This window comes from Leptopilina heterotoma, unplaced genomic scaffold (genome assembly GCF_015476425.1).
Source record: "Leptopilina heterotoma isolate Lh14 unplaced genomic scaffold, ASM1547642v1 Lhet_773, whole genome shotgun sequence".
Lineage (NCBI taxonomy): Eukaryota > Metazoa > Arthropoda > Insecta > Hymenoptera > Figitidae > Leptopilina > Leptopilina heterotoma.
This window is the reverse complement of record NW_025111178.1, coordinates 265611-290411: the sequence shown is the minus strand read 5'-3', so window position 1 is coordinate 290411 and position 24801 is coordinate 265611.

The window sequence follows — 24801 nt, the reverse complement described above, 5'->3', positions numbered from 1 at the left end:
TTCAAGATTCGATTCACAGAGAAATCGATTAATAAATATCGATTACAAAAATCCAATCGGAAAGTCGAAATCGTCCATTTTTTTAAGAATCGAATCGAAATCGAACATCTCTACACTCTAGGCATTTACATACTTAATGGTTTAAATGTTTTGTCATTACAAATAAATTTTTTTTATTGCTGTGACTTAAAAAATGTTTCAATTCAGATAAAAATTTTCGTAAATTTTATTGATTATCACGTGTTTTATAAAGAGAATAAAATTTTTTTCCAAAAATTGATGTTTTTAAGGTAAGTGTTATTCATATTTACATGAGTGCAAAAATAATTATCTTATTTCAAGATGTTTTGTTAGTTATTTTTAAGATATTTTATTTAATTTTTTTTTTTTTATTTACTTTTTATTTACTTTATGTACTTTAATTAATGATACTAAAAGCATTTTGGAACATATATTCAGCATATTTTACGTCACAAAAATTTTGATGTTAGCTATGGGCTTATATGTCAAACATTTTATGTATTTTACTTTTTATTAAATTATATTTTTTTCTTATATTCTTATTATATTATATTCTTATTATATTCTTATATTTTTTTGTATTTTTATTACATATAGATTAAAAAAAACTATAACTATAATCCACATTGAATTCTTATGTTTTATTTACAAATAACAAAAAATATATATTTTACCTGATTAGAGATAATATTTAAAATAATATATTGGATATAAACTAACAAAAGATACTTATATTATTAATTATAATAAATTTTTTATTTATTGGTATTTTGCCAATTTCATTGAAATTTATTTTAATTTAAAATTTTTTTAATATTTTATTTTTAAAAATCATTACTTTTTTCAATGATATTGTTTCCAAGATGCACCACGTGGAGGTAACCAATTCCCTCCTAGTTCGCAAATATGTCCGTCAATCGAGTTCGCTATATTTTTCCTGTAATCTGCAATTGAAACTGAAGATCCCTACCGAATTTCAGCTAATCAAGTTAAGATTTGTAAAAGTTAAAGGTGGAGGACAGGGTAAATTTTTCAATTTTTTCAAAAAAATTCAATTTCTTTCCTTCCTAGTTCGCAAATATGTCCGTCAATCGAGTTCGCTATATTTTTACCTTAATCTTCACTTAAAAATGAAGATCTCTACCGAATTTCAGCTCACTAGGTTGAGATTTGTAAAAGTTAACCGCAGGAACAGGGTCATTTTTTGTAATTTTTTCAAAAAAATTGAATTTCTTTCCCTCCTAGTTCGCAAATATGTCCGTCAATCGGGTTCGCTATATTTTTCCTGTAATCTTCACTTGAAACTTAAGATCCTCACCGAATTTTAGCTCATAATGTTGAGATTTGTAAAAGTTAGGGGGGGGGACAGGGTCATTTTTTGCAATTTTTTCGAAAAAATTGAATTTCTTTCCCTCCTAGTTCGCAAATATGTCCGTCAATCGAGTTTGCTATATTTTTCCTGTAATCTACACTTAAAACTGAAGATCCCTACCGAATTTCAGCTCACTAGGTTGAGATTTGTAAAAGTTAAGGGGGGGGGGACAGCCAACTTTGCGTAGCTGGGACGGACACACGAGTGATTTCATAAGGGTTCCGTCAGTACACCTATGGTGTACGGAACCCTAAAAATGTGCAAATTGTACATTTTTCCTGTATTTGTAAAGGAAAACCTTTAGAAAAGTGATGTGAATTTAAAAATATAATTATTTATCAAACCTGAGTATATATTTCAGTTTAAAAAATTTTTTTGTTTAATACCTTTCAAAACATAATTTTATGCATTCTTTGTGGCAAATGTGCCCATGCAAAATTGTACAATTTTCTTCTCTATTATTAAGAACATCAAAACATACGCAACATTCCATTATTGTTTCTAAATAAAATTTTGAATTATATAAATTTAATAATTATTATAAGTGGTAACCGTCTTTAATGGGTTTTACTTTCGACCAATACACTTAACAGTGTGTCTATACCAAATTAGAAAACCGGGAAATATCCTGATATTTAATGTGATTGAAAAAAAGTAATAATTTTCTACCATTGATTATTTAATAGAAAAATATTATTATTTTAATGAATCATTAAATTCTTATTATTAAATTAGTTATTTTTAACTAATTGAACAATATTTATCTATTTAAACAATTTTAATAATATTATATAAAATATAGGAATTTCAACATTCCACATTAAAGTAAAAATTTATTTTTTTATTTTTTTAAAGTGAATTAATATAAAACAATTTTTTTAATTTAATAAAAAGAAAAATAATCTGTTTTGATCTTTTTTTGCTATTTTCTCAGTCAAATTACAGTATCTGATAATTACCATTTCTCCAATTGGTTGGTGTATATACCATGTTAAGTGCATTAGTAGTAGAGAGACGCATGCTTAGTACCAAAATTTTTTTTCACATAGTAGTTATTTGATATAAATCCATTTAAATCCATTTGATTTATATCCATTATTATATTAGATCTAAGTTTTCAGAAGACTTTTTGTTACAGTCAGAATAATATGTATCAGATGTGTTTGACAAGGATAGGTGCAACGTTGTTTCTTGTGCGAACACTATTATATATTGCAATTTTTTCCTGTTATCATAATAAACAGGAAACATATTAAACTATGTATCGTGTGTGAATAAAAATATTATGTAAACCTCTTAAATTACTTTTTTCTATAAATGAAAAAGTGCGTCAGCGTTTTATTTTAAAAAATAAGTTAATAATTAAAAAAAGTATAAAACATAAATAAAAAGGAAAACAATACAATAAAATACAATACTACATAAAACAAAGTCAATCTAAATTTATACATGGAATTAAAGTCAATTCATTATTATTAATTAATAATTCGTCACTATTATCTTCTTTTCTTCTCTTTCTTCAATTTTCTTTATCCTCGTTAATGCAGCCAATATTTGTTGTTATACTATTTCTTCTTCGTTTTCTGCTATTAACGAGGATTGCGTCCGTTTTGTCTGCTTTCGAATTAGAGGATGAAAGACATAATGAATTTGAGGCCAATTCGTTATTTTTAAAATTATTTTTATTTAATTTTCTGTAATTATAAAAATTTTATTATTAATTTTAATTTCATTATTTTTACTGTAAATTTATTTTTTTGCTTCATCATATTAATTAATTAATTAAATTATAAATTAATATAGAAATTGTTATACCTTTCTGTTTTCAATTTTTCCTTTAATAATTTCATTTTGTATTTCAAATCGTCAATTTTCTTCTTTAAATCGTCATTTTCTAATAATAATAGATCATTGATGCTGAAAAATAAAAGTTTTTAAAATTTAATTTTAAATATAAATATTATTTAATTGTGGATGGAAATTTTGTTTAGATATTTAAAAAGTAGTTATGTTGTAAATTTTGTTTATTATAAATCCATAATTTATTATACTCCCAGCTGAATAAACTCAAGCTTTTGCCCTTCAACAATGGGCCTCTATTATTTATTCAATACATATTTATTTTTAAAAAACATTTAAGGAATAAATTTTACAAATTTATTACATTTACAATTATGTTAAATATATGGTGGATATCACGTCAAAAGTCCACCCAAAATAAAAATGTTGTCCAATTATTCCCTCATTTTTTTATGATATGCCCTATAGGTTAGTAATTTGTCGGATAAATATTTTTGAATTTCATAAAAAATTAAGAGTAGAGATGATTCTATCACTCAGTCGTATTTTAATAAATAGTGAAAATTAACGATCACTCCGAGTCAAGGAAAATAAAAATAAAAGAAATTCAATTCTTTTTACGTTTCGGCAGCACAGCTGTCCTCTTCAGAACAAAAGACAGCTGATTATAAATCCATCTTTTCATTAAGAAAATGAGTATAACAACTACTAAGTTTTAATGTGTCATCTTTTTTATTAATTGAATTTTTTTTGTAAGTTAATGTGGATCATTTCAGAAATTAAGCGTTTTTTAAATGAACCTTCTTTATCTAGTACTAATAATCCATCCTTATCAAAATCATGACCAAGTGAATTGATATGTTCAGCAACAACATTTGTTTTTGAAATTTTGTGCTCATTAATACGAACACCCACCATTCTTTTCGTTTGTCCAACATAAGATGCAGAACAGTTTTTGCATCCTATTTTATATACCGAGTTTGTGATTTCAGATTTTTTACTTATATCTTTTCCTTTAATTACCAAGTTATGATTCATGTTCTTATTATTGGTTGGGATAGTTAGAATACTGTACTTATTTAGTAAAGATGAAGTTTTTTCATAAAGATTGGTAACATAAGGCAAGAAAACTTTCGGTAACATTTTGTAAACCGAATTACTTTTGTTACATTGTGAATTTGACTCAATGAAACACATGCGTTTCTTAATGTGCTTATTAATAAATTCGATGGCATAATTATTATTAATTAGTATTTTTTCGACAAATTCAATGTTTTTCTTATGGAATTTTTTATTCGAAAGTTTATCGATGGGGCATTGACCCTGAAAAATTGTACATCGTTCACTCGTACTTGTCTGTATATTTGTTTAGTGTCATATTGTAATCGTAGCGACAAAGATGTACCTATCTTAATTTATAATTTTAATTTTTCTAATTTTCTTTTTTTTGGTAAATATTTTATTTTTAATTTTTTATTGTTAATCAAAAAAATTTAAAAAATTGTAAAAAATCTTTTTTTAGGGTTCCGTACACCTACGGTGTATCGGCGGAACCCTATTGGTGAGACTCTGTTGTCCGTAGCCAAATCGTGTCCCCCCCCTAGCGGCTAAACTATTTGACCTAAAGAGCTCAAATTTGGTACATATATGTATTTTCACACGTAGATTACAGGAAAAATATAGCGAATGTGATTGGACGTGATGGGCATAGCGTTGTCAAGGAAATAACAAGATTTTTGGCCAAAAATGCATAAAAAGTGACCATTCCCCCCCCCTTAACTTCTAAACTATTCGACATGGAGAGCTGAAATTTTGCATGCCGGTGTATTTTTACTCGAATATTACAGGAAAAATATAGAGAACTTGATATGTAATGATGGCCATAGCGTTGTCAAGGAAAAACTAAAAAATTTTTAAAAAAAATTTTTTTTCCCTAACTTTTACATTATTTGACCTAATGAGCTGAAAATTAGTATCCTAGTGTATTATTACAGTCTGACGACAAAAAATTTATTTAAGAAACTTTTTGAAAAAAAATCGAAAAAAAACTTTTTAATTTTTTTTTTTTCAAAAAAAAAAAAATTTTTATTTTTTTTAGTTTAAACACGTGGCATTAAATATTTTAAGAAAAAGAGTGAAATTTTAAGAGAATAAATGAGAGATTGTTTTCTGACTTTAATTTCTTAACTAAAAATAAAAAAAAATTGGACAAGTGCGAGTTGTACTCGCACTGCAATGGCGGGTTCCGCACACAAATATTAAAACAATACTTGCAACATTGATTGGTAATTGGTAGAATTAAAAAAACAATTATAAAAATATATTACAATCATTTGATAAAAAAAAATAACTAAAAAAAATTAAAGTATTGCATATCTAATATTGTAAACAATAATAAGCAGAGGAACTATAATAAATTTTGAAAATTTTGTTCCTCTGCTTATTATTGTTTACAATATTAGATACATACAATACTTTAATTTTTTTTAGTTATTTTTTTTATCAAATGATTTTAATATAATTTTTATAATTGTTTATTTTAATTCTACCAATTACCGATCAATGTTGCAAGTATTGTTATAATATTTGTGTGCGGAACCCGCCATTGCAGTGCGAGTACAACTCGCACTTGTCCAATTTTTTTAATATTTTGTTTTTATAATAAATTATAGTTCTGAAAAGGACAGCTGTGCTGCCGAAACGTAAAAAGAATTGAATTTCTTTTATTTTTATTTTCCTTGACTCTGCATTTTTTGTTTTAGTGCCCTTACTTTTTGAATCTCTTGAAGCTGGAAACTCCACATAATTTAAACCCAACAAAGTTTTTTAAGGAACAATTTTTCGGCATTTGTAGAAATATCCTGTCGAGTCAAAAGATTAGAAAAATAAGGGCACGAAAACAAAAAGTACAGAGACAAAGTCGAGAACAGCTAAAGTAAAAAAGTCAACAAAAAGAAAAAATAAAATACCTGTTTTGAAAATGTAACGAAATCAGTATATTGAAATATTTAAAAATCTGAGGAAATTTTTCAACATCAAAAAAATAAATAAAAGGAAGGTATAAAAATAAATAAATTGTAGGCATTAAATTAGAAATAAAAAAAAAGTCTAAAAAATTTTTTTTTTTAATTTTGTTCAAAATTTAAAAAAATTAATTTTGTTCAAAATTTAAAAAAATTAATTTTTTTTTAATTTAAAAAAAATAAAAAAAATATAATGCAGGCATTATATTATTCTAATGTCAGTATCAACCCTGTAAAATTCAGAAAATAGTTCAATGTAACGTTTTATAAATTAAATTGCGGCGCGACGACGTGATGCGCTAAATTCAAAAATTCATTTTTCGAAAACAAAAAAAACAGTTTTTTGGAAAACAAGTATTTCATCAGAAAAAAGCTCAGCTTTCATTTAAAAATAAAAGAAAAAAGAAAAAATGAACCCAAAGATGCGAAAAGTAAAAATTTATTTTTATTTTTTTAAAATTTGTGTCAAAATGAAAAAATTTTTGAAAATAGACTTTGCCATTCGAAAGCCCATGAAAAAATTTAAAAAACCCATATCCTAATTTTTAAAAAAAATTTTTTCTCTAATTATAAGAAATAATCAAAGTGGAGCGTGTCACGCAAAAGTTTAGAACTTTTGCCCCCTTCCCCTCGGACAATTTTTTATAAAATTCAAAAAAATTTATCCGATAAATTACTAACCTATAGGGCATATCATAAAAAAAATTTATAAATAATTGGACAACATTTTGTTTTTTGGGTGGACTTTTGACGTGATATCCACCATATGTTAATTTTAAAAAGTTGCATTAAAAATATTACCATTTTAAATTGGCCTCTTCTTTTTTTGTCTTCTAATAATTCTTACATCACATTCTCGTAAATATTTATTTTTTCCTTTAGATCGTCAATAATTTTAAAATTTATGTTCAGTCTTATCGGACTGTTATTGTCCTTTTTTTTAAAGAATGGGCATAACTTACTTCTGAAAATGTATATTAAATTAAAATTATTATTAATTATAAAGTATTATAATACTTAAATAAATATAATATACTTATTTAAGTATTATTAAATTATAATTATAATTAATACTTTAAGTATTATATACTTTATTTTTAAAGTGAAAAAAGAAAAAAAATTTCTATCACAATAGCTTCTTCTCCACTGTGCTAGACATCTTTCATGGTAAAGATGCCCACATTTTACAGTAACTAATGTTTGCCGATTATGTAAAGGGTCCAAACATATTGTGCATTCCATGATTATACTGAAAACAAAATCAGTAATATTATGAAATTTAATATATTTTAATATACTTAAAATTTTAAAAATTTTAAATTATTCAATTGTATTCACAGTACAATTGTATTAATTGTATTAAGGTACGCTCAGTAATGGCATAATAATGTCATTTTAATGGTAAAATTTTTAAATTTATGATGTTAAAATATTAAGTTGTTATTTAGCCAATTAATGTTACAATATTATATCTTTTAAAAACTCTTTTTTTATTATACTTTACGTTAAAGTATCAAAGTGGTAAGAGCGTTAATTTGTTAATTAAATTTTATATATATATATATATATATATATATATATATATATAATATATTATAAATAAGACGCCCTTTTCGTATTTTGGCTTGAAAGTGATACTGCGACAGACAGAATGAGTATGAAGATTAATATATTTAATTATTATAATTATTATTTTCCTCAAAAATTTCGATGGTCCAACTCTGATTTTTACATGGCTCATAGGAAAAAAGTTAAGCTTTCGATTGGGATAGGTTAGAAAAAAATAAGATACTTCGATTTTGAGATATGAGGCATTTTACGTGAAATGTCCTAAGTTGAAATTTCAACTTCTTGAAAAAATTGAAACTCGGGGAATTCGTTGTTTAACAAGTAGAAATGTGACCAAAAAATATTTTTGATTTTTTCGAAAAATTGGAGGGGGTAGGGGGGGGTCAATTTGACCAATTTTGCCAACACCGGCTACTTTGTGAATTTTTTCTGAACATACTTGTTATGGGTAAAATTTTTTAGAATATGTTTCTGAAAGGTTTTTTTGTCCTCTTTCCAATGGTGAATTTTATGTTTTAATATTTTAAAAATTTACCCTAATTTTTGATAATTAATATCTAATTTTTAATTTCCCAAAAATTGGTCCGTTTTATTTGAAAATAAATTATTGCAAACGAAAGCAATAAATTTTTTTTAAACTAATAGAGTTTCATTAATAATTTTAATTGAAAATTTTGAAAGCAATTGAATTTTATAAAGAAGAATTTTATTAACATTGTATTGAAAATAATCGACTTTTTGCGAAGAATTTTATTATTTATAAAAATAATTGAAATGTTTCGAAGAATTTATCAATTCAATTAAAGTTGTTTCGAAAATAATTGAATTTCTTTAACCCTTTCAGACCCAGTGGTCGATATATCGACCACCTTTTAAGCCACCGATTTTTTTAACATAACTTAAAGGAAAACTTTAACTAATTGCATATTTCTTATTATCTTTCTACAAATAGGGTTTAGTAGTTTTTTAAAAAAATTAATCCATATTATTTATGTTTTTTGTTATTAACAAACTTATACACGGCAACGCATTATTTCAGGTTAAACTTGATTTCTTTGATGTGCTGGGAGAAGTGGTCCCGCTGCCAGACACGACTGGCATCATGGATAAAAGAGACTCGCGAGATATGCTCGCATCTCAGAAAGGAGGAGGCGACTTGCCCCGACAAAATGGTGTTGTAGGTCGCAAAGATTATAAAATCTTGCGACATTCAGAAAAACGTCAACAGGACGGTAAAAGATGGACTCAGAGCCATCGAAGTCCTGTTGAAAGAGGCAAAAGTAAAGCATGTCGCAGCCGATAAGTCGGACTTCGATTTAGCATGCGTTCTCAGCGGTGCGGAGTGTAACCGCAAGGACCGTTAAGAAAAGAGAGAGCGTTCCTATAAGCGTAATCTCAAAAGCATCCTAAGAGATGCTCAAAAACGGAAGCGAGAGGGTGACAGTCCATGAGAGACTCGAACCCAAACCGATAAGAGAAAAAAGGAGGAAGCTCCTCCAATGGAAACGGAAGTACCAGATCCAAAGATTCCTCAAATGGAAAGAATGGGGTCAAAAAGATCCGCAGTTCTAATCCGAGTCAGTCAAGGATTAACGTATGCTGACGTTTCGGGTAAACTTCGCAAAGAGGTCAACCCGGACGACTGCCATACGAGAATAGTAGCAGCAAAAGCTACAAAGAAGGGAGACCTTCTGATTAAGATCAGAAGAGGCTCGGACAAGGGCGCTTTCACCGCTGAGGTCACCAAAGCGTTTGGAAGCATGGGTAAGGTGCAGTCGTTGGATCGTAGAGTTACACTCAAAATCCGTGATTTGGATTGCCTTACCCAAGAAGCCGAGGTGCAACAAGTGTTGTCGGAAGCGATAGGAAATCCAGGATGCAGGAAAGTGACGGTCTTAGGACCCAACCGCCGAGGGCTAAAGCTCGCGGTTGTAGCCACCAACCCGGACGAGGCGATCAGGCTGGAGAAATTGGGACACGTAAAAATTGGTTTTTTGTGTTGCCCAATTAAAAAAAGAGTAATGGTCGTCCGGTGTCATCGATGCTTGAGATACGGTCATATTGGAGCAAAATGACAGAAGGTGGACAGATCAGCTGCGTGCTTTAAGTGCGGTGAAGCCGGTCACAGGTTCTCCAACTGTAAGAAGAGCCCAAGTTGCTTTTTATGCAAATAAAAGTTTGGCAATATGGTGTCAACCACTCTTATTGCAGGCAGCGAAAGGTGCGGAGTCTTTAGGACGGCCCTTGAGGAGGCGAAGAAGACTCTCGCAAGAACTAAAAGCAAATAAGAAGTATTAAAAGGAGCTAATATCACAGGTCAACAAAAAAAGACTTACTTTCTTTTATGAGATATCGGAATGGTTTCCGATGTATTTTTGGACGCTGAACACTATCCCGAATTACAAAATTGCCCATCACGTTAGGATTTTGAGAAAAGTGGGGGTAAAGACCCCAAAAACGCTTTTTTGAGGATTTTCAATTTTCTTTTTCTCTTTAACCTGACGTGCTAGAGACTTCCACAAGGTCTTAAATTAAAGCTTATAATATGCACTACAAGACCCATATCCATTAAATAAACAAAAATTAAAAGCTTATTCATAAAATGGGGTTAAAGACACCAAAAAGGTGTGTTTTTAGATTGCTTTAATAGACTTCATGCAATTGCTTGGATTCGCTTGAAAATTGTTACTCGGGGTTTTTAGAATCGTTGATTACAAATCCGAAATTAGTTTTCAAAAATTTAAAATGGCGAAATCAAGATGGCAAATGTAAAAATTAATAATTGCTTGGATTCCCTTGAAAGTTTGTTACTCTAGGGCTTTTTGGGGTTGCTGGTTACGAATTTGCCATTTTTAATTTTTGAAAACTAATTTCGGATTTGTAATCAACGACTCCAAAAACCCTGAGTAACAATTTTCAAGCGAATCCAAGCAACTGCATGAAGTCTATGAAAGCAATCCAAAAACACACCTTTTTTTGTGTCTTCAAACCCATTTTTTGAAAAAGCTTTTAATTTTTTATTATTTTATGGATATGGCCCTTGTAGTGCACATTATAAGTTTTAATTTAAGACCTTGTGGATATCTCTAGCACGTCAGGTTAAGGAGAAAAAAAATGTTGAAAATCCTCAAAAAAGAGTTTTTGGGGTCTTTACCCCCACTTTTCTCAAAATCCTGACGTGATGGGCAATTTTGGAATTCGGGATAGTGTTCAGCGTTCAAAAATACATCGGAAACCATTTCAATATCTCATAAAAGAAAGTAAGTCTTTTTTTGTTGACCTGTGTAATTTATTTTATTTTATTTTATTAATTTTTTTTGTGGTTTTTACTGTCTTTTTACATTCTTATTCTTCTAACTTTTATATATTGCTTCCTCATAAAAGAAGCTTTGTATTAGCAAAATTTTGGATTGTCATTTTTTGACATATTTATAAATTTTTTTTTATTATGCCTAATACTTTAGTACTTTATATATGCACAGGAACTCCCCGCATAAATGTTCTAAATAAATAAAAAAAAATTTTGACGTATTTTGACCTCCAAAGTCCAAAAAACGGATTTTAAAAATTTGTCCCGATGTGTGTGTGTGTGTGTACCAACATTACATTTGCCTCAATATCTCAGAACGAGAAAGAGCTAAAGGCCCCATTTTTTTTTAATTGTAGGTCTCCCCGGGGGACATAAATGAGAGTATTTTCGCTCGCAGTCATCCACGACCGTTGTGCATTATTTGCGTTCTTTTCCTTTTTTCTATTATATGTTTCAAGGAATTATTTTTTCTTAAAGTTACTACGACTTTAAGGATTACATTCTCATCACATATTTTTGCTTGCTCGGCTGATACAATATTTTAAAAATACAAGTCGGGTAACAGTGACAAGCCTTAAGCCGCTCACTGCTACTTGACTAGTATTATTCCTTTTAACCACGCGTTCGTCCCCTTATTGCAGCCAGCACTTCATTTGTCAATAACAATTATTTGTATAAACTGCTGCTCAAATTGATTAAATCATAAAATATCTTTATGTTTTTATGAACATCTTAATTATTTGCAAAATTTAAAAATAACCCTAGTTTTTAGGCGCTTTAGATAAGAAAAATAATAAAATAATAATAACTACATAGTATACTTCTTATGAGATTCAATGCAATTCGAGGGGTAAAACATATAAAAAATTCAAATTGTTTATAAAATTATTATTAAAAATATGAAATTTTTAAATTTACAATCCTGAAAATATTTTTATTTGAAAGACTGAACTACTATGTGTAGTCAGTGTAAATTTCATTAATTTACTGTAAACGCATTTTCAGTAATTAATTATTTTTTAAAATGATGTAGTATTCTGTTCTAATGCAAACAAAAAATTTCAAATTTAAAAAAACAGTTAAAAGTTTTACTTTATATATTCTAAACAACAGATATTTATAAAAGTTTTAAGATTTTAAAAAACAATAAATTTTTTTAAGACAGTAGAACTGCTCGGGCCCAAAAACTTTAAAAAAAAAGTCTTTTAAAAAAAATGTTATAAAGAAAAGTTGTTTGTATTTTTCTAATCTAAAATAATATAAAGTTAAAAATTCTGAAATTTGAAAAAATTGAGTTTTCAAAATTTTGAAACTACCGTAGTTTTTGTAGTTTTCAACGAAAATGGCTAGTTAACGAAATTAACCTTCATTTTTACACCAACTTTGAGTGTGTTAAATTTAAAAACGATCAGATAAGATTTTTAAAAGTTATTGTGTCAACAACATTTTGGTCTACAGACGGACATACATACAGACAGACAGACAGACACACAGACAGACGGACTCGCCGGACCATGTTTTTCGGGATCAGGGGACCTCAAAACGTAAAGATTTCATAAAATTATCAAAAGTCAATTTTCGACCAAAACTAATACTTTCTCATGTGATGAGGATGTAATAAAAATTAGTTTTTTGGAAATAACTCGAAAAGTTTAGGGTTTAGCAAAAAGTTGTCAACAGCAAAGTTGTAGATGATGCAAAACCGAGAAAAAAAGTCTCTGGTAGCAAAATCGCATATGCAATAATGTCGGAGATAATGGAGTCGGAATATTGAATTTTTTTCAAAAAAGTGCACAAAAAATATAAATAGAGAGTGGTTTTTCCGAAAATTACGACTTTTTTGTGTACAATTATGTTTTTCGAGTATTTTAGGGTGAGAATATGTCAAAATCAGTTAACTGACTTTTATTCCTTTCAAAAAATTCGATTTTCAGTGTTATTTTAAGATTTTTTTTAGTTTTTTTGACCATTTAAGAGACTATAACTTCAAAAATTGAGTTTTCATGAAAAAATGTTGTAGAGAAAAGTTGTTTGTATTTTTCTAATCTAAAATAATATAAAGTTAAAAATTCTGAAATTTGAAAAAATTGAGTTTTCAAAATTTTGAAACTACCGTAGTTTTTGTAGTTTTCAACGAAAATGGCTAGTTAACGAAATTAACCTTCATTTTTACACCAACTTTGAGTGTGTTAAATTTAAAAACGATCAGATAAGATTTTTAAAAGTTATTGTGTCAACAACATTTTGGTCTACAGACGGACATACATACATACAGACAGACAGACACACAGACAGACGGACTCGCCGGACCATGTTTTTCGGGTTCAGGGGACCTCAAAACGTAAAGATTTCATAAAATTATCAAAAGTCAATTTTCGACCAAAACTAATACTTTCTCATGTGATGAGAATGTAAAAATATTGAACTTTAAAAAATCAATTAAAAAACGCTTCGATTGACCTATTTTTTAACCTGATTCGGGCAGAAATGATGAAATTATTGGTATTTAAAAAATCAAAAATTGTGTAAAATATCATTTTTTCAACATTCTTGTTTATTAACTTATGTGTAATTATTAAACTATTATTACCATCTTATAGAATATATAAAAACACATTTTTTGGACCAAGATTTAATGATTTTTAACCCTTTTATAAAAAGTAATTCTTATATTTCAATTATTATTATTTCTACGAGGAAGCAAAGTGTTCATGAAATGAACACCAAAATTATAAAAATGTACAACTTTGCAGCGGTTTTTGTTTATTTATTCTTTTATTTGATTCATTTATGTTTTTTATGTCCGTTTACAATTTTGTCTTTTAACTTTTAACACTTTTTAACATTTGTTCCTTTATTCTTCTACATTGAAATAGTTTTAAATTTTAACTATTGACGCAGGAGAACCGCAGGAAAAGAACAAAGTCGCAATAGCGACAAAGTTGGAGCGCCACCCGCGAAGGCTGTCTTACGACAGTTCCGAGGTTGGGTAAAGGGCTTCAAAAGAAGGGTTACAGGTTTTAGTGGGTCGGGGCTGGCAGTAGGTCGCCAGCTTGTTAAACAATTATGATTTTATTTATTTTGTTTTATTTATTTTTTATACCAACCCTACATAACCTTGGAGTGCCGAATCCAAGGTATCTGTAGGCAGATTTCCCAAAATTCCCTAAGCAAAAAAAAAGATATGCAAATTCAAAATGGTGGATCAAATATGGCAGATAAAAATTAAATAAACAAATTTGCTTGAAAATGGTCTTCGGGAGTTTTTGGGGTCGCTGATTACGAATCTAAAGTCAGTTTTTAAAAATTTTAAATAGTGGATCCATAAATCCATATGGCAGACATAAAAAGTTACGAATTTTGAAACACCCTCCTCTTTTTTAATACGGGCTTGGGACTGGCAATGGCAGAGTTTAATTCTTTTTTCTTTAATTTTTCATTTTTTTTTAAAATGTTTATAATATTTTTTTTTAATTTATTAATACTTACCTACTTTTATTAATTTCTTTTATTTTTTAAATATTTTTATATTTTTCGTAACAAACGACAAAAGACAAGTGACGAAACATAAAAGACGAACGACAAAAAAAAGACAATCAAGAGAAAACAAAGGGAAAATGACAAGCGACAAAAAAACAGTAGGGGAATGTAGTCGAGGTCGACCCACTTTTTGACTTATGTTTATAACTTTTTTTTAAAAATGAATTTAGACAATTGAAGTATATTGTTGGAAAGTCCTGTTTAATAGGAACATTTTTTCTGTACAAAGTAAATTGATTGGTTTTAAAATGAAAAAGTTATAAAGATTAAAAAAAAAATTTGCAGTCCAGGTTGGTCCTTACAGTCAAGGTCGGCCATGTTTAAAATTCAAAGGGCATTAATCGTTAAAAAATACAATAACATGTTTGGAGTTACAGAAAATTGATTCTTTATTGTTTACAACTTTTAACTTAATGAAATAATAAAATAATAAAAATAAACAATATAAAAAAATAAATATAAAAAAAAATTTGCACTGAAATATTAATAAAATTAAATAAAAGTATTAATAAGATTATCAATTATATTATGAGTTATTCAGAATTGCAGTTTTTGCAAATGAAGTAGCTCGTCCTCATCTTTGCGCATTTTAAACACAAAGTGGCCGACCTTGACAGAAAGTAACATTACCGAATTGTTGTAACCATAAAGAAATACGTTTCGGGATTCGATTTTTCACTTTGTTTTTTTCAACCATAAGTCCTACAAAATTTCTGCATACTTGCCTTGACGATTCAATTTTTTTTATCTTTAATTAATGGTTTTTCACATGATGCAGCTTTTTTTGTACCGACGTCACAGAAAACACAATTTTTGATTCTCCGCAAATGTAGTTGAACAAAAAGTTAGGTTCCACTAACAATAAGACAAGCTTCGACAAGCATGCGCGTAGGTAGCGCTAGTGAATTGTCCAAAAAATCGCGTATGGCCTACCTAGACAGTGGTCCAAACTCGACTATACTCCCCTACTTCTCTGCTATTTTTTTAATATTATTGTTGTTATAGTCGTAACATTAGATTCGCCATTTAAAAATTTTGTAAGAATGATTCCAAATTTGTATTTACACACTCCGCAAACTTCCATTCCAAGAAGCAGCATTCAGTCCTATATTGTCAATTTTTAATCTTTGTCTATCATATTGTATCCATTATTTTAAAGTTAGAAAAACTGACTTCAGATTTGTAATCAGTGATCTAGAAAAAACCTAAGCTGTAATTTTCAAACAAATTTGCTGAATTTTTTATTTCTTCGTCCAACATATTGAATCTTCCATTTTGAATTTTAATAAACTGACTTGAGATTCATAATCAGCGACTTCAAAAACCTTCAAATGCCAAGTTTTAAGCAAATTTGTTTCATTTTTAAATTTTGTCTTCAATATTGGATGCGCCATTTTCAATTTTGACAAACTGACTCCAGATTTGTAACCAGCGACCTCAAAAACAACCAAAAGACTACTTTCAAGTAAATTTGATTAATTTTGCTTAGTCGTTCAATTTACAAAATTTTTAAAAATCCTTTTAACAAATTTTTTTCTATATAAGACTGTTATATAAGACACTGAACAATTGTCAAAAAATCTAAGTAAAAAATTTAAAATTTTTTAAAGTACATTCTTGTTCAGTATAAAAAATGCACCTTTTTTTCTTTTGAGAAAAATTTGTATGTCTCTTAATTTGTTTGATAAACGTAACAAACCGATTTTTTGAAAACGAATTTTTAATTCAAATTTTAACTTCAACTCGCTAATAAGTGCACAGTTTGTAATATTTTTTAATAAAAATTAATACAAAAATGCTTTATAATATTCTTTTTCAGAATATCAATATTAAAAATATATGTGTTTGTTTATAAGCAAATTATTTAATATTTATTCAATCACGGTAATTTTTCGATTTTTTAATCTTTGAACGCTTCGTTTATCGAGGGAAATTTGAGTAAATAAAAACTTCCAGCGAAAAAGTTGCTTAAAACTATATAAAGAAAATTTTAGTGAAATATTATTTTACAGAAGTTAATAGAAAACAAGCTATCAACATTAAACTTACCTCGCGCGTTTGACTCTGGGAGCAAAAATGTCTAGTGTTTTGTTTCGCCATATACTTGAGTTTTAGAAGTAAATTATTTACTCAAGGATACTTTTTCTATAAATTATATTCCATATTATAATAATACTGATACATAATAAATAATATTTTTGTTTATTTATTCAATACATAAATTTTTCTTTCTTAAAAAACTAAATAAAAAAAATAATACAATATAAAATAATCTATTTGTCATCGGAAAAAATTGATTCTTCAATATCTTTTTTATTTGAAATTTGTGCAAAATCGTCATTAAAAAATTGTTGCCCTTTAGGAGAAAGATATTTTAACAAACTTTTAACGTCTTTCATTTTGGCAGCTGTAATACCGATTTTCGGAGGACGAATAAATTCCTTGAGGTCTTTGAGTTCAATTGGAAGATTCATGTCAAATAAAGTAGGATTGTTTTCTTTACAATTATTATAAAATTTTACAACACTGTTCGGTAAATATTTTATGAAACACGCTTCGCTAATTTTTATCTCTTTGGAAAGTCGCGGGCGTGTAAGAGATTTTTCGAAATCTTGTAACAAATTTTTTGCTGATTCGACAACAATAAATGGTGGTTTCTTGCATTCCCTAATCAATGTTGCATATTCTTCTGTTGCTTCGATTCGCTCTTATTTTTTCTTATTTTTTGAATACATACCGAAATTTCTGTCACACTGACAGTAAGAATGGCCTCGGACGGGAAAAATGTGCCAAATTTCAATATCAAGGTGATGAGAAAGGGATAAAAAAATTAATACCGTATAATTTCTATTATGACTGCCATCTACGTCAGAAAAAAGTACAATTTTTTGAAAACGATCTGTTGATCTGTTGATCCAGGTGAGTGCCACTGAAGAGTCTGTCCACATGAAGATTGGGACTTCTGATAATTCGAGAGTTCGTTTAACGAAAACCATAAGTCGAGCCAAGAGAAGAGCTGCTGTGAGTTCCAACCTTGGGATGGTAAGACGTTTGAGAGGTGCAACCTTGGTTTTCGCACAAACAAATGTGATGTTTGGATCCTTATTTTGTTCCGAGGTTTTTATGAAAACAACAGCTGCTATAGCGAGTTGAGATGCATCCGAAAATCCGTGAAGTTCCGTTGTTGTTGTTGAATAATTTGTTAGTTAATAATTGAAAAAATGTTACTAAAATATTTAACGCTTCTTTTAACCCTTTTTCGAAATAGCTTTTGGAACACTTTTGACTTTTTTTTACTCAGTTTTTGAAGCTCTTTCAATTGGTTATAACCATAATAAGAACAAATTTTAATTTTTACTCAAATAGCCATCGTTAATGATTGAAAAAATGTAACTCAAATATTTAATGCTCCTTTGAACCCTTCTAGAAATAGCTTTATGGAACTCTTCGTATTTTTTTGAATTTAGTTTTTGAAGCTCTTTCAATTGGTTATAAGTATAATGGGAACCAATTTTAATTTTTACTCAAATCGCCATCGTTAATGATTAAAAAAATGTAACTTAAATATTTAATGGTCCTTTTAACCCTTTTCCGAAATAGCTTTTGGAACTCTTCGGGATTTTTTTGACTCACTTTATTACGCTCTTTCAATTGGTTATAAGCATAAAGAGAACAAATTTTAATTTTTACTCAAATAGCCATCGTTAATGATTGAAAAAATGTAACTCAAATATTTAATGGTCCTTTTAACCCTTTTCCTAAATAGCTTTTAGAACTCTTTGGAATTTTTTGGATTGAGTTTTTGACGCCCTTTCAATCGGTTATAAGCATAATGGGAACAAATTTTAATTTTGACTCAAATAGCCATCGTTAATGATTGAAAAAATGTAACTCAAATATTTAATGCTCCTTTTAACCCTTTTAGAAACAGCTTTTGGAACACTTCGGAATTTTTTGAATTCAGTTTTTGAAGCTCTTTTAATTGGTATTTCGTTTATAAAATTGTTATAAACAAATTAAGCAGGGTAAAGAGTGTTTCATCCCATGAATAAACAAATGGATTTTGACTAAAAGTAACAATTGGATTCATAGGAAAATGGTTTAAAAAGATATACCTGTCTTTTTGTTTTTAATTTTCAATTGTTTAACAACAATTGTTTAAACAAATTAATAAAAATTTAAAAATATTTGAAAATTGTTAACGCTAATCGATTTTACGTAAAGAAATAAGAATGATTTGTATTTGTCATTTTTTACTCCAAGTCGTATTTTGTTTATAAAATTGTTATAAACAAATTAAGCTGGGTAAAGAGTGTTTCATCCCAAGAATAAACAAATGGATTTTGAGTAAAACTAACAATTGGATTCATAGGCAAATGGTAAAAAAAGATATACCTGTCTTTTTGTTTTTAATTTACAATTGTTTAACAACAATTGTTTAAACAAATTAATAAAAATTTAAATGATATGTATTTGTTATTTTTTACTCTAAGTCGTATTTTGTTTATAAAATTGTTAAAAACAAATTATTCTGGATAAAGAGTATTTCATCCTAAGCAACAGTTATCAAAAATTTTAAATTTTTATTGATTTGTTCAAACAATTGTTGTTAAACAATTGGAAATTAAAAACAAAAAGGCAGGTATATCTTTTTTTTCCATTTGCCTATGAATTCAAATGTTAGTTATACTTAAAATCCATTTGTTGATGCTTAGGATGAATAACCCTTTATCCAGCATAATTTGTTTATAACAATTTTATAAACAAAATACGACTTGAAGAAAAAAATTGACGTTTACAAAACATTCTTATTTTTCTACGTACAATCGATTGGCGTTAACATTTTTTAAAAAAGCTTATACTTTATTAATTTGTTTAAACAATTGTTGTTAAACAATTGGAAATTAGAAACAAAAAAACAGGTATATCTTTTTTTTCATTTGCCTATGAATCAAATTGCTAGTTTTACTAAAAATCCATTTGTTTATTCTTGGGATGAAACTTTCTTTACCCAGCATAATTTGTTTATAACAATTTTATAAACAAAATACGACTTGAAGAAAAAAATGACTTATTGTGTATTCCACGTCAGTTCAACACAAAAAATTTTATTAGGTTTTGGGATTCGGTTGAAATTGAGTAGATTATATCCTCTGGTGGTATTAAATAAAATCCCCAAGCGATTTTAAAAAATTTCAAAAATTGGCGGACATATTGGATTTTTAATTTTTTTGTACTTTTTTTTTGAAAAATATATATCTCTGCTTCTTTTTAACGGATTTTAGTTTATGACCTCTTAAATTGTTCGTATTGAAATATACTTTTATTTAAAAAATTAAAATTAAAAAAATTATTTAAATTTTTTGTTTAAAAAATTAATTTAATTTTTTGAAAAGCCATAGAAAAAATATGCTACCTTCAATTTTGATCATTTTTTTACCATTTGTAGCCATAAATGTGTTGAACTTGTCCTGAAATTTTCATCGTGGGACAGCCAGTAGTTTTTGAGAAAAAAAATAAAACGTAAATCCTCGCATAGCGCTGTAGCGCTCAGTTTTAATGCCGCACGATTGTAAATGGAATTTTAATGAAAGTACGAGTTTTTATTAACCCTAGAACTAAAATATGATTTTTTTATAGACTAACGAAAAACTGGGGTGGTTTGGTACCCCAGATTTGAAACAATTGTAAAAGGTTACCTTCTTTGTAATTTTTTTAATTTGTCAACAATGTGGCTAATTTGAAAAAATTAAACGGATTTTAAAAGGTAAATAAAGAAAAACTGTAAGACCTCGGTAACTCCCCCGTAAAAAATAGAAACCTCCTTTGTAATAAATAATTTTTATTCTATTTTAAAATCATTTAACATTTGTATATATTGTAAATAATATTTAAATTTTCAAGTTGCCTTAATCAAAATAAAATTGTCTCTATTTACCTTTTAAAATCCGTTTAATTTTTTCAAATTAGCCACATTGTTGACAAATTAAAAAAATTACAAAAAAGGTAACCTTTTACAATTGTTTCAAATCTGGGGTACCAAACCACCCCAGTTTTTCGTTAGTCTATAAACAAATCATATTTTAGTTCTAGGGTTAATAAAAACTCGTACTTTCATTACCAGAGGATATAATCTACCCAATTTCAACCGAATCCCAAAACCTAATAAAATTTTTTGTGTTGAACTGACGTGGAATACACCCTATACAAAACACTCTTATTTTTCCACGTAGAATCGATTGGGGTTAACAGTTTTTTAAAAAAAATTTAATTTTATTAATTTGTTTAAACAATTGTTGATAAACGATTGGAAATTAGAAATAAAAAACAGGTATATCTTTTTTTCCCATTTGCCTATGAATCCAATTGTTAGCTTTCTAATACAATGGCTCAATACTTCATGGGACTTAATGGGTTAATGATTGAAAAAATGTTACTAAAATATTTAACGCTTCTTTTAACCCTTTTTCGAAATAGCTTTTGGAACTCTGCAATTTTTTTGAATCAGTTTTTGACGCCCTTCCAATTGGTTATAACCATAATAGGAACAAATTTTAATTTTTACTCAAATAGCCATCGTTAATGATTAAAAAAATGTAACTCAAATATTTAATGCTCCTTTGAACCCTTTTAGAAATAGCTTTATGGAACTCTTAGAAACTTTTTTTAATCAGTTTTTGACGCTCTTTCAATTGGTTATAAGCATAATGGAAACAAATTTTAATAATTACGCAAATAGCCATCGTTAATGATTGATAAAATGTAACTTAAATATCACAGGTTTACAAATTAATAACTTTTTTTGTCAATCGAATAAAACATTTTTTTTCAAATAATAGGTGTTTTTTGAGTAAGAAAATCATAGTTTTAATTTTTTCCCCTCGTGCAGTTTTTCTGTAACTTCAAATTTTGCATTTTTGAGGTTAAACGTCACTTAAACTTACCTATATGGAAATTAGCTTATCAAAATATAATAAATGAGGTATCATTGGAAAGGTTATTAAATTACCTTTCGATCCATAGGTCACAGAATAAAATTCAATGAAAATTGAGAAAGTCACAGTCGATTAAAAATCAAATCTCATGCCAATTTTGATGATTTTTTGACACTTAAGTAACTACTACTATTTTTTTCTACATTAAACAGGAAAGAATGTTTTGATTTTAATTTTTTTGTTGATAGACTATATGATTACAAAAATTTTAAGCCCTTGTGGACCTCGATTGGCTTAAAAATGACAATTCAACACTAAATTTAGTGAACGAAACTACTTTGTTCATTTTTAGTATCCCATAAACATTTGCAGCAAAAATTTAAGTAATAAATTTTGAAATAAAAATGAAAAATTTTTTTTTCAAATTCTTAAATAAATTATTTATTACATGTAAAAGAAATTGTTTAAATAAATGTCATAGTTATTTTAATAATATATACTAAAAACGCCTTCTTTTTGCCTGTTTTGAACTGGAATGTCCCCTTAAATTAGTTTATTTAATTAATTTTTAGAAGGATTGAAATTAAATTTTTTTTACACGTCAATTCTTTTAAAATGTTAATAACACAGGTGAACAAAAAAAGACTTAATTTTTTTTATGAGATAGCGGAATGGTTTCCGATGTATTTTTGGACGCTGAACACGATCCAGACTTACAAAATTGTGCCCATCACGTCAGGATTTTGAAAAAAGTGGGGTTAAAGACCCCAAAAACGCTTTTTTAGGATTTTCAATTTTTTTTAACCAGACGTGTTAAAGACTTCCACAAGGTCTTAATTTAAAGCTTGTAATGTGCACTACAAGATCCATATCCATAAAATAAAAAAATTAAATTTTTTTTTAAAAATGGGGTTGAAGACACCAAAAATGTGTCTTTTTGGATTGCTTTAATAGACTTCTTGCAATTGCTTGGATTGGCTTGAAAATGGTTACTCGGGGTTTATGGGGTCGCTTATTACGAATCCGATATTAGTTTTCAAAAATTTAAAATGGCGAAACCAAGATGTCAGATGTAAAAATTAAGAATTGCTTGGATTCGCTTGAAAATTGTTACTCCAGGGTTTTTGGGATCGTTGATTACAAATCCGCTATTTAAAAATTTTTAAAACTAATATGGGTTTCGTAATCAGCGACCTCAAAAACTCCGAGTAACAATTTTCAAGCTAATCCAAGCAATTGCAAGAAGTCTATTAAAACAATCCAAAAACACACATTTTTGGTGTCTTCAACCCCATTTTTTTTTAATTTAAATTTTTTTTATTTTATGGATATGGCTCTTGTAGTGCACATTACAAGCTTTAATTTAAGACCTTGTGGAAGTCTCTAACACGTCTGGTTAGAAAAAATTTTGAAAATCCTAAAAAAGCGTTTTTGGGGTCTTTAACCCCACTTTTCTCAAAATCCTGACGTGATGGGCACAATTTTGGAAGTCTGGGTCGTGCTCAGCGTCCAAAAATACATCGGAAACTATTCCGCTATCTCATAAAAAAAATTAAGTCTTTTTTTTAGTATTGTTGAATTTATCACTTGGTAAAATTATATTTGTATAAATAAGAAGTTATCAATCCTCCAAGTCAATCAATAAAAAAGAAAAAAAGAAAAAATCTTTTCTTTAACGTTTCGATAGCACAGCTATCCTCTTCAGAAACTGCAAAGTTTATTTCATATTACAAACAAAATACAAAAATAAAGGTCACAAAAATATTAACACTATTAACACAATTAAAAAAATATATAAAATAATTTTTTAGAATTACCGTAAGAAAAATTATTAAAATTATTTACAAAGACATGGTACGAGCGTTTTCATTCATCGAACTCAACTGACAAACTAAAAGGTAATTAGAAATTGAACAAATTAAATCGTTTGTAGATTTGAAGTCAATGAACTCATTGCAGATGTATACAAATATTTACAATCAAAGTATATATAGATATATAGATAAATGGTAAAGACCGATATCAGAGATATTTGTTTTTATTCAGAAAATAATTTAAGAAATAATTCAAAATTTATTAGAAAAGAAATTCAAATATTGTTTATTTAAAAATTTTATATCATCTTTTTTGTTAAGAGGGTTTTTTTTGTAGCCCAATATGAATCATCTCAGAGATCAGTCTTTTCCGCCACACAGGTTCGTTGTCAAGAATTGAGAAATCATTCCAATCGAAATTGTGATTAAATTCACGTTTATGAATGGCTATGACATTAGTTTTTGATTTTTTGTGTTCATCAATTCTCACACCAAGCATTCTTTTTGACAAAAAAATTGATGAACACAAAAAATCAAAAACTAATGTCATAGCCATTCATAAACGTGAATTTAATCACAATTTCGATTGGAATGATTTCTCAATTCTTGACAACGAACCTGTGTGGCGGAAAAGACTGATCTCTGAGATGATTCATATTGGGCTACAAAAAAAACCCTCTTAACAAAAAAGATGATATAAAATTTTTAAATAAACAATATTTGAATTTCTTTTCTAATAAATTTTGAATTATTTCTTAAATTATTTTCTGAATAAAAACAAATATCTCTGATATCGGTCTTTACCATTTATCTATATATCTATATATACTTTGATTGTAAATATTTGTATACATCTGCAATGAGTTCATTGACTTCAAATCTACAAACGATTTAATTTGTTCAATTTCTAATTACCTTTTAGTTTGTCAGTTGAGTTCGATGAATGAAAACGCTCGTACCATGTCTTTGTAAATAATTTTAATAATTTTTCTTACGGTAATTCTAAAAAATTATTTTATATATTTTTTTAATTGTGTTAATAGTGTTAATATTTTTGTGACCTTTATTTTTGTATTTTGTTTGTAATATGAAATAAACTTTGCAGTTTCTGAAGAGGATAGCTGTGCTATCGAAACGTTAAAGAAAAGATTTTTTCTTTTTTTCTGTTTTATTGATTGACTTGGAGGATTGATGACTTCTTATTTATACTAAGTCTTTTTTTGTTGACCTGTGTAATAATTCTGAAAATCAGGTCTCTCTTAATTTGAATCAGTTTAAAATAATGGCTTTAACTGACAAATAGTGACCACCAATATTTCAACTAATTCTATATCAAGCCGTTTTCTGGCTGTGAGTTAACCGGGCCTGCTTATCATCCAAGCCGATGGTTGCCCACTACCAAACATCATCGATGTCA